Raw genomic sequence first — 14,125 nt, 5'->3', positions numbered from 1 at the left:
TTGATATCATTGGACCACATGCACTGAGGAGGAAAATGGCTTTGTATTCCAAGCAAAGCAGGGGTACGGTGTCTCTGGGAAATGTAGTTCGAAGAGAGTTTTCGGTTCGCCTAATTTCAAACGGCATGTTCATTACATGTAATACATTTCCCACAATTCTTTGTCTCCGCCCTTTCTGCGTCATGACGTATGCGGATGCTGGAGGAGGAGGTGGGAAGAACACGCAGCGGTTGGGGAGGATCGATTGAAATTATTCACTATCGTTGCAGTGATGGATACATAGAGCCCAAGGATTTAAAAAAAAAAATTCTTGCGATCTAGTAAACATTAGTTTAGGAACAAAATTAAAACATACTCTTGGATTTGGTGAGCTAGCTAATGTTAGCTTGTCTAATTCGATAGCGGAAGTAACTGGATCATAAATTCCGGTGTTGCAAGGTGGGTGGTGTGTCTGTTTACATCATAACAACTGAAAAATGAGCGCGTCTGTTTATATGGTTTTGCATTTCAGTTTCCATTTCCATAAACTTGGCGTCATTGTTAAGTTTTACTAACCTCTGCCATGACTATTTCGGGAGATTGTATTGTTATAAAATTGTTTTAATTGAGGCAGACAGCTCTCACGTGTTAATAATGGAACTGTGACTTTATCAAACAGCTGAGAGGAAATGGATTTTCCCTTTGAGAAGTCGTGCACTCCAGCCTGTGGATACAGACTGTATTAAGTCATCAATAAATTAAAATCATTAAAACCTTCAGGAGGCACAGTGGGTAGAATTGTCACTTCTTGGGTCCCAGGTTTGATCCTGAGCTCGGTTTATATTTGCATGTTTTCTCTGGGTTCTCCTGTTTCCTCTCTCTTTCCTCCCAATGTCGCTACACTGAGTTTCCCCTAAGTATGAGTGTGTGCCCTGTATGGGTGTAAATTCTCCTGCTTTGGATCCACTGGGACCTTGTCCAGAATAAAGCAGTTGCTGAAGATAAATAAATTTAACTAGAGCAGCAGCTACAATTATGGACACCTTAGGGCGTATTCACACCTACGTTGTTTGGTCCAGACCAAACGAACCAAATTTCCCTTGGTCCGGACCTTTTGGGTTGGTCTGAATACAAACCACCAAACTCTGGTCTGGACCAAACAAGCGGACCGAGACCGAGCTGCAAGGTCGGACTCGGTCCGGACCAAAGGAACCCTGGTGCGGACCTTTTGGAGGTGTGAAAGCAGACCGGACCTAATCCGACAGTTTTGCTTTTTTGTACCTCGGGAGTTTCCGTCGTTTGTCGAGCATTATGGGAAACAGAGTCTTGACACTCCACCGCAAAGTGCAAACACTGTTTCGGTTGTCAAGGGAACCTTACAACAGTCGTTCAGTCATTCAGGCTAGACTACAGAGTACAAAAAATGAGTAGGGGGCAAATGTGGGCCGAGGAAGAAACACGTACCCTTGTGGATATATGGGCAGATGTCCACATATCTGAGCTTTATGGAGAGAACACACAAAAATGCCGACGTGTTTGCTGTATTCAGTGAGAAAATGAAGGAGAAGGGGTTCACGCGCTCCCCAGAACAATGTCGGCTAAAAGTGAAGAAACTCCGTCAGACCTACATTAAAATCAGGGACATTCTTTCAAAAAGTGGCAGTACTAGTGACTTGCGTGAAGAGCCAGAACTGTCACATGATGTGCGCTCATCAGCGCTATCCTCCGTGACTACTTTTGAACTTAACACTTTGTACGCGTGTCGTCTCTGACCAATAGCTGAACGACCTCAGGGCGCGTGGCTTTGTTGACGGATTTTGGTCCGCTTACTAAAATGTACAGTGTGAAAGCGAACCGCACCAAAATGAAAAAATAAAAAAAACATTTGGTTCGGACCAAAGCAAGTGAACTATCGAACTATCCTGGTCTGAATACACCCTTAAAGGATATACGCAGAACCTCTTATTTTTAAATACATTTCTGAGTAGATAGTATCTCCATCCTTGACTCTTGTATGCTGCATAAATGGGAATGAAAAATAGATATTTTTGAGAGTTAAAATCGACCACAAACTTGCCATTCGATCTGCCCTGCTGAGCTAGCCATGCCTGAGTGCGTGACGTCACTGCGGTAACCGGTTTTAAGGCCGAGGCCTTTTACAGCTGTAGACCAAAGTCATATAAATAAAAATTTATGGTGAAAGTAAGAAATACCGTTACCAACTTGCTCAACTAAGACTGATTTGACTTCATTGATTGTGGGTTGACTCTCATTAAAACAGGATAGGTGTTATAACTTATGCAACATACATGTACATGCATGCATTTTCACTGATAAAATGTAAAAGGCTAATTAAATAATCAGATGAACTGAGACAATCCCATTCTTAAGCAAATTAAATAATCTTATACCGGTAACTTAAACACACAATACAAGTTACATGTATAAATCTAAATGCAGGAAAACGTGTTGTTTTTGTTGTTTTTTATCCAAATGAGAGTCGGAGCTTACCCGTCTGTGTTCTCGCTTATTGAAGGCCGATCTTGTGGCTGATTGTTTTGAAACAATCTGACTTTCAGTTCTCCGTTCATTCACTTCTTCAACGTAAGGGTGAGATGGCAGCAATATCCAATTTAGAAATAAGATGGCTGCTCCACTCATTCTCTATTTTGTCCATACGGAGTACTCTGCCATTACTGCTCGGCTCAGGCAAGATGACCTAAAACCCGGGACGGAACAGGACGTCACCGGTTTTAGCAACAACCGCGGGGAGGTCACTGCCCGAGCAATATGTCCCGTCTCATTCCATCCCGGGTTTTAGCAACACCCCTCAGCTCACTCCGGGAGGACTGGTGCAACTGAACTTTGCTTTTAAAAATAAGTAAATAACTTTTTTCTTTTCTTGTAGTTTTCTTAAATTGTTGATACTGCACCCTCTTTTAATACGGGCTTATAACCAACGCTCCTCAACAGATCAGAGGTTTCATACGAGTCCTCAGTAAAATATGCAGAGGAAAGACCACTTCATAGGCGCCCAATGTGCCCGTGAACAACTCGCAAAACGCATCCAGATCTTTGCAGTTTGAACATTCTTGGGCCATGAATGCAACGTAAATCCACCTTCTGTCATGCTGCTGCCGGGTGCAGCAACACATCTATGTGGCATGGTGATAAATTATCTCAAAATGGAGGATTGGAGTTGCAGTTAGCTCTGTGTTTTAGTATAGCGGAAATGGTGATGAGACCAATAGACTTCCTGCTGTGACGTTACGGACGTCAAGGTCATTCACTCAGACCACTACCTATATGAATCACTTTAATCATAAAAATTACGACATTAGATTTATTGTTAACACTTAAAACTGTGCCATTCTTGAGGTCTCAAGGCATTTATAAACGAAAGTGAGGCCATGGCTCTGCGTACAGTTGTGCTTGAAAGTTTTTGAACCCTTAGAATTTTCTATATTTCTGCATAAATATGACCTAAAACAACATCAGATTTTCACACAAGTCCTCAAAGTAGATAAAGAGAACCCAGTTAAACAAATGAGACAAAATATTATACTTGGTCATTTATTTATTGAGGAAAATGATCCAATATTACATATCTGTGAGTGGCAAAAGTATGTGAACCTCTACGATTAGCAGTTCATTTGAAGGTGAAATTAGACTCGGGTGTTTTCAGTCAATGGGGTGACAATCCGGTGTGAGTGGGCACCCTGCTTTATTTAAAGAACAGGAATCTATCAAAGTCTGATCTTCACAACACCTTTGTGGAAGTGTATCATGGCACGAACAAAGGAGATTTCTGAGGACCTCAGAAAAAGCGTTGTTGATGCTCATCAGGCTGGAAAAGGTTACAAAACCATCTCTAAAGAGTTTGGACTCCACCAATCCACAGTCAGACAGATTGTGTACAAATGGAGGAAATTCAAGACTATTGTTACCCTCCCCAGGAGTGGGTGACCAACAAAGATCACTCCAAGAGCAAGGCGTGTAATAGTTGGTGAGGTCACAAAGGACCCTAGGGTAACTTCTAAGCAACTGAAGGCCTCTCTCACATTGGCTAATGTTAAAGGAGATACGCAGAGCCTTTATTTTTTAAATAAATTTCTGAGTGGATAGTATTTCCATCCTTGACTCTTGTATGCTGCATAAATGGGAATAAAATATTTTTTTTTTTGAGAGTTAAGATCGACCACAAAGTTGGCATTCGAGCTGCCCCACTGAACCAGCCAGCCTTGAGTGCGTGATATCACAGCAAGAACCATTTTTTTAGGCCGAGGCTTTTTACAGCTGTAGACCAAAGTCATATAAATAAAAGTTTATGGTGAAAGTAAGAAATACTGTTACCGACTTGCTCAACTAAGACTAATTTGACTTCACTGATTGTGGGTTGACTCTCATTAAAACAGGATAGGTGTTATAACTTGTGCAACATACAACCCCGATTCCAAAAAAGTTGGGACAAAGTACAAATTGTAAATAAAAACGGAATGCAATAATTTACAAATCTCAAAAACTGATATTGTATTCACAATAGAACATAGACAACATATCAAATGTCGAAAGTGAGACATTTTGAAATTTCATGCCAAATATTGGCTCATTTGAAATTTCAGGACAGCAACACATCTCAAAAAGTTGGGACAGGGGCAATAAGAGGCTGGAAAAGTTAAAGGTATAAAAAAGGAACAGCTGGAGGACCAAATTGCAACTCATTAGGTCAATTGGCAATAGGTCATTAACATGACTGGGTATAAAAAGAGCATCTTGGAAGAGGATCACCAATCCCCCCCAATTCTGTGCCGACAAATAGTGGAGCAATATCAGAAAGGAGTTTGACGGTGTAAAATTGCAAAGAGTTTGAACATATCATCATCTACAGTGCATAATATCATCAAAAGATTCAGAGAATCTGGAAGAATCTCTGTGTGTAAGGGTCAAGGCCGGAAAACCATACTGGGTGCCCGTGATCTTCGGGCCCTTAGACGGCACTGCATCACATACAGGCATGCTTCTGTATTGGAAATCACAAAATGGGCTCAGGAATATTTCCAGAGAACATTATCTGTGAACGTAATTCACCGTGCCATCCGCCGTTGCCAGCTAAAACTCTATAGTTCAAAGAAGAAGCCATATCTAAGCATGATCCAGAAGCGCAGACGTCTTCTCTGGGCCAAGACTCATTTAAAATGGACTGTGGCAAAGTGGAAAACTGTTCTGTGGTCAGACGAATCAAAATTTGAAGTTCTTTATGGAAATCAGGGACGCCGTGTCATTCGGACTAAAGAGGAGAAGGACGACCCAAGTTGTTATCAGCGCTCAGTTCAGAAGCCTGCATCTCTGATGGTATGAGGTTGCATTAGTGCGTGTGGCATGGGCAGCTTACACATCTGGAAAGACACCATCAATGCTGAAAGGTATATCCAGGTTCTAGAGCAACATATGCTCCCATCCAGACGACGTCTCTTTCAGGGAAGACCTTGCATTTTCCAACATGACAATGCCAAACCACATGCTGCATCAATTACAGCATCATGGCTACATAGAAGAAGGGTCTGGGTACTGAACTGGCCAGCCTGCAGTCCAGATCTTTCACCCATAGAAAACATTTGGCGCATCATAAAACGGAAGATATGACAAAAAAGCCCTAAGACAGTTGAGCAACTAGAATCCTACATTAGACAAGAATGGGTTAACATTCCTATCCCTAAACTTGAGCAACTTGTCTCCTCAGTCCCCAGACGTTTACAGACTGTTGTAAAGAGAAAAGGGGATGTCTCACATTGGTAAACATGGCCTTGTCCCAACTTTTTTGAGATGTGTTGTTGTCATGAAATTTAAAATCACCTAATTTTTCTCTTTAAATGATACATTTTCTCAGTTTAAACATTTGATATGCCATCTATGTTCTATTCTGAATAAAATATGGAATTTTGAAACTTCCACATCATTGCATTCCGTTTTTATCTACAATTTGTACTTTGTCCCAACTTTTTTGGAATCGGGGTTGTACACACGGCTCGAAATTCGCGGTGGTCCGGTCGCCCGAGGCGACATAATTTGTCATTTGGCGGGTAATTCCTGTCACTCGCCAGCCCGGCTGGCTAGGTGAAAATAAAAAATATATATATGAAGCGAAGATTCAGACACACCGTCAACTAAAGCCACCACATATTAAGCGTGTGCCGCGTCTGTGCTCATCGATGTGTTTATCAGCAGGACGGAAAATACCGAAGAATTCCAAATCCTATCGTGTATGAGTCAGGCTGTCGTTTTTTTCACTACTGCGCATGCATATAACGCATCTCATTGAATATCACAGTAATCACGTTATCAAATTCAATAGATGTGGCGACTTTGTCGCCCATTTAAACACGTGTTTTTGTTGTTGTTTACATCTACATCTGCCAAAGCTACGTTGCGATGTGGAATTTTCTGAAAGGTGTACAGAAACCGCCAGAGACAGGCACAAAGCGACCTCGGTCTGAAGAGGAGAAAAAGACCGCTGATAAATTGTTCAAGGAGAAACGGCGAAGGACTTACAAGCAAACGTGGGAGCAGGGTAGGCCTTGGCTGCAATATGATTTTTATGGAATAATTAATTTTTTTCAAGTTGATTCCTCGTCAATATGAAGCTCCTAATGCTTTCTCTCTCATAAATGGTTAAATACAGAAAGCATGTTGGACATATTTTGGGTGCTATAGTCATGATAGTAAGTATATTTGTTTTCAATACTCATACACCAAGTTGCCAAGTTTTCCAATATATTATTATTTGGTGACATTATATTATATTATGGTGCTCTGTGTTGTCATTTATGTATTTAACAACAGTATAAAAAATACTCGGGTCTTGAAATAAATGCACATTAGTCATGAACAATGGTAACTACTCTCTTTTGCGTTATTTCTGACAGAAGTAAAATTCATACATGAACAAATTTTGGCTAGTGGATTTTCTGTTTGGCTAGTTACTTTGGAAGGTAACTAGTCCGGCTAGCTGGTGAAAAAATATATGAATTTCTAGGCCTGATACATGTACTTTACATGCATGGATTTTCACTGATAAAACTGATAAATAATCAGATGAACTGAGACGATCACATTCTGAAGCAAATTAAATAATCTTGTACCTGTAACTTAAACACAATACAAGTTGCATGTATTAATCTAAATGCAGGAAAACACGTTTTTTTTTTTTTAAATCCAAATGAGAGTCAGAGCTTACTCGTCTGTGTTCTCGCTTCTTGAAGGCTGGTTGTTTTTGAAACAATCTGACTTTCAGTTGTTTGTTCAGTTCTCTGTTCATTCACTTCTTCCATGTAAGGGAGAGATGGCAGCAATATCCAGTTTAGAAATAAGACGGCTGCTCCACTCATTCACTTTTCTTCATACAGTACTGTGTAGTCTGCCATTACTGCTGGGCTTAGGCAATTACTAAAACCTAGGACGGAGCAGGATGTCACCGGTTTTAGCAACAACTGCAGGGAGGTCACTGCCCGAGCGATATGTCCCATCCCGTTCTGTCCCAGGTTTTAGCAACAACCCTTGGCTCACTCCGGGAGGACTGGTGCAACTGAACTCGCTTTCCTTTTCAAACCTTTCATTATTCGTCACATGCACACTTCAAGCACAGTGAAATTCATCCTCTGCATTTAACCCATCTGAAGCAGTGAACACACACGCACACTTAGAGCAGTGGGCAGCCACACCAAAGCGTCCGGGGAGCAGTCAGGGGTCAGGTACCTTGCTCAAGGGCACCTCAGCCCAAGGTCGCTCCACATCAACCTAATCCCTTTTAAAATAAATAAATAAAATAAATACTTGTAGTTTTCTTTTTCTTTAATTGTTGGTACTGCATCCTCTTTCAATACAGGCTTATAGCCAATGCTCCTCAACAGATCAGAGGTTTCGTACGAGTCTTCAGTCAAATGTGCAGAGCAGAGGAGAGACCATTTTGTAGGCGCCCAATGTGCCTGTGAATTTCTCGCAAAACGCGTCCAAATCTTTGCAGTTTGAACATTCTTGGATTATGAATGCAACGTAAGTCCACCTTCTGTCGTGTAGGTGCACCGGCCAAAAACACATCTACGTGGCATGGCGATAAATTAGCTCAAAATGGATGATTGGAGTTGCAGTCAGCTCTGTGTTTTAGTATAGCGGAAATGGCAATGAGACCGATAGACTTCCTGCTGTGACGTTATGGACATCAAGGTCATATAAATCACTTTAATACATCTATATACAACCTATATAAATAACTTTAATCATAAATATTACTATATTAGATTTATTGTTAACGCTTAAAATTATTCCTGTGCCATTCTTGAGGTCTCAAGGCATTTATAAACAAAAGTGAGGCCATGGCTCTGCATATATGCTTTAAGATGTCTAATTGTAACCGCTGCTATTATTATTATTATTATTATTATTATTATTATTATTGTTTCTACATGTTTCACAACACACAATTATCAACAAAATATTCATGAATCCTAATATGACACACAAGATGTTCATTTCAGCATGAACAGACCTGAAAGTACAGGTGGGCCATTTTTTAGCTGATTTTCTGATGTGTGCGTGCTCTGGAACCTTGTTGTGTTTTCATAAAACATGTGATAAGAATGGATTATTCAAGATTCTTTGTCAATTCACTATATATCCAGGACATATAGGAGAATCGAAATGCTACAACCCCGATTCCAAAAAAGTTGGGACGAAGTTCAAATTGTAAATAAAAACGGAATGCAATGATGTGGAAGTTTCAAAATTCCATATTTTATTCAGAATAGAACATAGATGACATATCAAATGTTTAAACTGAGAAAATGTATCATTTAAAGAGAAAAATTAGGTGATTTTAAATTTCATGACAACAACACATCTCAAAAAAGTTGGGACAAGGCCATGTTTACCACTGTGAGACATCCCCTTTTCTCTTTACAACAGTCTGTAAACGTCTGGGGACTGAGGAGACAAGTTGCTCAAGTTTAGGGATAGGAATGTTAACTCATTCTTGTCTAATGTAGGATTCTAGTTGCTCAACTGTCTTAGGTCTTTTTTGTCATATCTTCTGTTTTATGATGCGCCAAATGTTTTCTCTGGGTGAAAGCTCTGGACTGCAGGCTGGCCAGTTCAGTACCTGGACCCTTCTTCTACGCAGCCATGATGCTGTAATTGATGCAGTATGTGGTTTGGCATTGTCATGTTGGAAAATGCAAGGTCTTCCCTGAAAGAGACGTCGTCTGGATGGGAGCATATGTTGCTCTAGAACCTGGATATACCTTTCAGCATTGATGGTGTCTTTCCAGATGTGTAAGCTGCCCATGCCACACGCACTAATGCAACCCCATACCATCAGAGATGCAGGCTTCTGAACTGAGCGCTGATAACAACTTGGATCGTCCTTCTCCTCTTTAGTCCGAATGACACGGCATCCCTGATTTCCATAAAGAACTTCAAATTTTGATTCGTCTGACCACAGAACAGTTTTCCACTTTGCCGCAGTCCATTTTAAATGAGCCTTGGCCCAGAGAAGACGCCTGCGTTTCTGGATCATGTTTAGATACGGCTTCTTCTTTGGACTATAGCGGGGGTGGCCAACCCGCGGCTCTTTGCCCGGTGTTATGCGGCTCTTACGTTCATATCAAAGTTTGTGTTTTTTTTTTTTTATGTGCGTGTGCGCTTTGCTTGAGTTCAGTATGGTATTTTAATCAAATGCATCTTCGCTTTGCTTGGGTATATTATGGTATTTTCAGGTCATGTCAAATGCGCATGTGCGTGAGATAATCGCTAAGTTTTTGGGCAAGGTGTATCTTGTGTCAAGTAGCCTCTCAAAATGGCAATGAAAAAATGCACAGCAAAACAAAAATATGAAGACGAACATAGGACATTTTTAACAGAGTGGGAGAGTTTATACTTTTTTGTTGAACGTAATGGCAAGCCATTCTGCCTTATATGTCAGTCGTCATTAGCTCATTTCAAAGCTTCCCGCCTCCCTGAATAAGCAAGGAGCCAGATATGCAACACTAATTGAAAACCTGCACGAAAGCTTTGTAACCCGGTTCCGTGATATACAACTGAAAAGGCCACAGGTTACGTTCCTCGTCGACCCATTCAGTGCGGAGACGGACTGTGTGAAAGCCCCGCTTGTCACAGATGAGGCTGCGGCTGAGTTGGAGATGATCGATCTTCGTGAGGAAGACCAACTGAAACCTGTTTTGAGGGAAGGCACCATTGAGTTTTGGAAAAGTGTGCCATTGGAAAAATACCCGAATGTGAAACGGGCTGCGCTTAAGATACTGTCAATGTTTGGGTCAACATACGTCTGCGAGTCTGTGTTCTCTACCATGAAACACGTGAAGTCAAAGCATCGTTCTGTTCTGACTGACACCCATGTGAAAGAACTGCTTCGAGTGGCAACGACGGAATACAAGCCAGATTTGAAGAGGATTGTTCAAGGCAAGGAATGTCAGAAGTCCCACTAAGCAACATGCATAGTAAGTGCACACAATATTGATTGCTGTAAATGACTGGCCTGTGGTATTAGTACTGACTGAAGGAGTAAATTTCTCTCATGTTGGTGTGTGACATTTACTATTAATCTGGCTGAGCAGAGGTGCGTGTGTGAGAGAGAGAGAGAGCGAGGGAGGGGGGGGGCGATGTTCATGTGCGGTCATGTGTATGGTGTGGCTTTTTTTTGGTAATGCCATGAGTCCCACTAAGCAGCATGCATAGTAAGTGCACACAATGTTCATTGTTAAAAATGACTGGCTTCAGCCTGTGGTCTTAGTACTGTAGGAGTAAATATGTTGGTGTGTGACATTTACTATTAATCTGGCTGAGCAGAGGGGTGTGTGTGTGTGTGTGTGTGTGTGAGAGAGAGAGAGAGAGAGAGAGAGAGAGGAAGGGATGGGTGATGTTCGTGTGCCCATGTGTATGATGTGGCTCTTTGCGGTAATGCAGTAAAAAATGTGGCTCTTGGTCTCCAACTGGTTGGCCACCCCTGGACTATAGAGTTTCAGCTGGCAACGGCGGATGGCACGGTGAATTGTGTTCACAGATAATGTTCTCTGGAAATATTCCTGAGCCCATTTTGTGATTTCCAATACAGAAGCATGCCTGTATGTGATGCAGTGCCGTCTAAGGGCCCGAAGATCACGGGCACCCAGTATGGTTTTCTGGTCTTGACCCTTACGCACAGAGATTCTTCCAGATTCTCTGAATCTTTTGATGATGATATGCACTGTAGATGATGATATGTTCAAACTCTTTGCAATTTTACACTGTCGAACTCCTTTCTGATATTGCTCCACTATTTGTCGGCGCAGAATTAGGGGCATTGGTGATCCTCTTCCCATCTTTACTTCTGAGAGCCGCTGCCACTCCAAGATGCTCTTTTTATACCCAGTCATGTTAATGACCTATTGCCAATTGACCTAATGAGTTGCAATTTGGTCCTCCAGCTGTTCCTTTTCTTGTACCTTTACACTGAGTGCAGAATTATTAGGCAAGTGAGTATTTTGACCACAACATCCTTTTAATGCATGTTGTCCCACTCCAAGCTGTTTAGGCTTGAAAGCCTACTACCAATTGAGTATATCAGGTGCTGTGCATCTGTGTAATGAGAGGGGGTGTGGTCTAATGACATCAACACCCTATATCAGGTGTGCATAATTATTAGGCAACCTCTTTTCCTCTGGCAAAATGGGTCAGAAGAGAGATCTGACAGACTTTGAAAAGTATAAAATTGTGAGATGTCTTGCAGACGGATGCAGCACTCTTGAAATTGCGAAGATGTTGAAACGTGATCACCGAACAATCAAGCGTTTCATTGCAAATAGTCAACAGGGTCGAAAGAAGCGTGTGGGAAAAAAAAAAGGCGCAAAATAACTGCACATGATCTGTGGAAAATCAAACGTGAAGCTAACAAGCAGCCATTAGCATCCAGTTCTGCCATATTCCAGAGTTGCAACATTCCTGGAGTGTCAAAGAGTACAAGGTGTGCAATACTGAGGGACATGGCCAAGGTAAGGAAGGCTGAAAAACGACCACCACTAAGTAAGGCACACAAGATAAAATGTCAAGACTGGGCCAAGAAATATCTTAAGACTGATTTTTCTAAGGTGCTGTGGTCTGATGAGATGAGTGACTCTTGATGGGCCAGATGGATGGGCCTGTGGCTGGATCAGTAATGGGCACAGAGCTCCACTCCGACTCAGATGCCAGCAAGGTGGAGGTGGAGTACTGCTATGGGCTGGTATCGTCAAAGACGAGCTTGTTGGACCTTTTCGAGTTGAGGATGGACTCAAACTCAACTCCCAGACCTACTGCCAGTTCCTGGAAGAAACCTTCAAGCAGTGGTATAGGAAAAAGTCAGCATCTTTCAAGAAGAACATGATTTTCATGCAGGATAACGCTCCATCTCATGTGTCCAAATACTCCACTGCGTGGCTAGCCAGTAAAGGTCTGAAAGGTGAAAAAAATAATGACATGGCCCCCTTGTTCACCTGACCTAAACCCCATAGAGAACCTGTGGTCCATTATAAAACGTGAGGTCTACAAAGAGGGAAAACAGTACACCTCTCTGAACAGCGTCTGGGAGGCCGTGGTTGCTGCTGCACACAATGTTGGTCGTGAACAGATAAAGAAATTGACAGAATCTATGGCTGGAAGGCTGTTGAGTGTCCTCATGAAGAAGGGTGGCTATATTGGTCACTGATTTGTTTTTGTTTTGTGTTTGAATGTCAGATATGTTTATTTGCAAATCTGGAGTTGTCATATCAGTGTACCTGGTGAAAATAAATAAGTGAAATGGCTACACATTTGGTTTTTATTAAGTTGCCTAATAATTCTGCACAGTGAAAGTTACCTGAACACGTACATATTCTCCTAAAATGGCCAAAACTAAAAACACCCCACTCTAACTTCCATACATATTCAGCTTTGATATTTATGAGTCTTTTTGTTTGATTGAGAACATAGTTGTTGTTCAATAATAAAACTAATCCTCAAAAATACAACTTGCCTAATAATTCTGCACTCCGTGTAACTTTTCCAGCCTCTTATTGCCCCTGTCCCAACTTTTTTGAGATGTGTTGCTGTCATGAAATTTCAAATGAGACAATATTTGGCATGAAGTTTCAAAATGTCTCACTTTCGGCATTTGATATGTTGTCTATGTTCTATTGTGAATACAATATCAGTTTTTGAGATTTGTAAATTATTGCAGTCCGTTTTTATTTACAATTTGTACTTTGTCCCAACTTTTTTGGAATCGGGGTTGTATTTCTCTCTCTCACCTTACTTGTAAAAAAGCAGATGAAAAATTACACACACAGGGGAAAAAAAAAAAGAAAACAATAGATATAAATATTTATTAATATAGATAAAAACAATGAAGAAAAACTAAAAATACACTAAAATCAAACAATGTACAAAATAGCAGTAGTGCAATACAGTACAATAACGGAGAAGGTGCTAGAAGAGCAGCTTATAAGGTGTATATGACCTCATAAGCTGAGCAGTAGCAGCAGATACAGCAGTAATGCTCATGTTTGTGGTGTGATGTGCAAATGGATGAGGTAGTTTTCTTGTGTGAATGAATGTGTTACAGACCAGGGGTAGGGGGTAGGTAGTGGACAGAGTTCAGCATCCTGACAGCCTGGTGGATTAAGCTGTTTAGCAGTCTTGTGGAGCGGGCCCGGAGGCTCCGGTACCTTTTCCCTGAGGGCAGGAGGCTGAAGAGTGAGTGTGAAGGGTGGGAGGTGTCACCAGCGATGCTGACATTGTAATCAAGCTAACGATGTTTGATTACAGTGTTCTTAAATTGCAGGACCTGCTGATTTCTCAACTGCCATGTCCTCTTCCTTTTTGTCACATTGCACATATATGCAAGTTGAAAATTATATTGACAACATTAACTCTTTACCCCTTAAAGCAGTTGCTACAGCCACCCTTGTATATGTATATACTGTTCACCCTTAGAACATATTTACACGAAAAAAAGTCTAAAGACAAGGTTTTGACAAGGTTTTAGACAAGGCGTCATATGTCGTCATTATGGGATATACACGGGGTCGTCATATGTCGTCATTAAGGGGTAAAGACTTGATGCTAAACGGAAAATTTTACTAAT

The 14,125-nt window shown here is 41.3% G+C and overlaps 1 protein-coding gene across 2 annotated transcripts in view; it reads left to right on the top strand.

The window, feature by feature from the left end:
- The first annotated feature begins 199 nt into the window (after positions 1–199).
- Positions 200–14,125, top strand: part of LOC132889222 (geranylgeranyl pyrophosphate synthase-like) — a 61,572-nt gene continuing 47,646 nt past the window's right edge. For both annotated transcript variants that reach the window (XM_060925496.1, XM_060925495.1), the window contains exon 1: positions 200–438. The gene's annotated coding sequence lies outside the window, so the exon portion shown is untranslated. The remainder of the gene's footprint in view (positions 439–14,125) is intronic.

The sequence above is a fragment of the Neoarius graeffei genome, chromosome 7, assembly GCF_027579695.1.
Source record: "Neoarius graeffei isolate fNeoGra1 chromosome 7, fNeoGra1.pri, whole genome shotgun sequence".
NCBI lineage: Eukaryota > Metazoa > Chordata > Actinopteri > Siluriformes > Ariidae > Neoarius > Neoarius graeffei.
The sequence above is the reverse complement of the archived record's forward strand: the minus strand, read 5'-3'. Positions and strand labels throughout refer to the sequence as shown.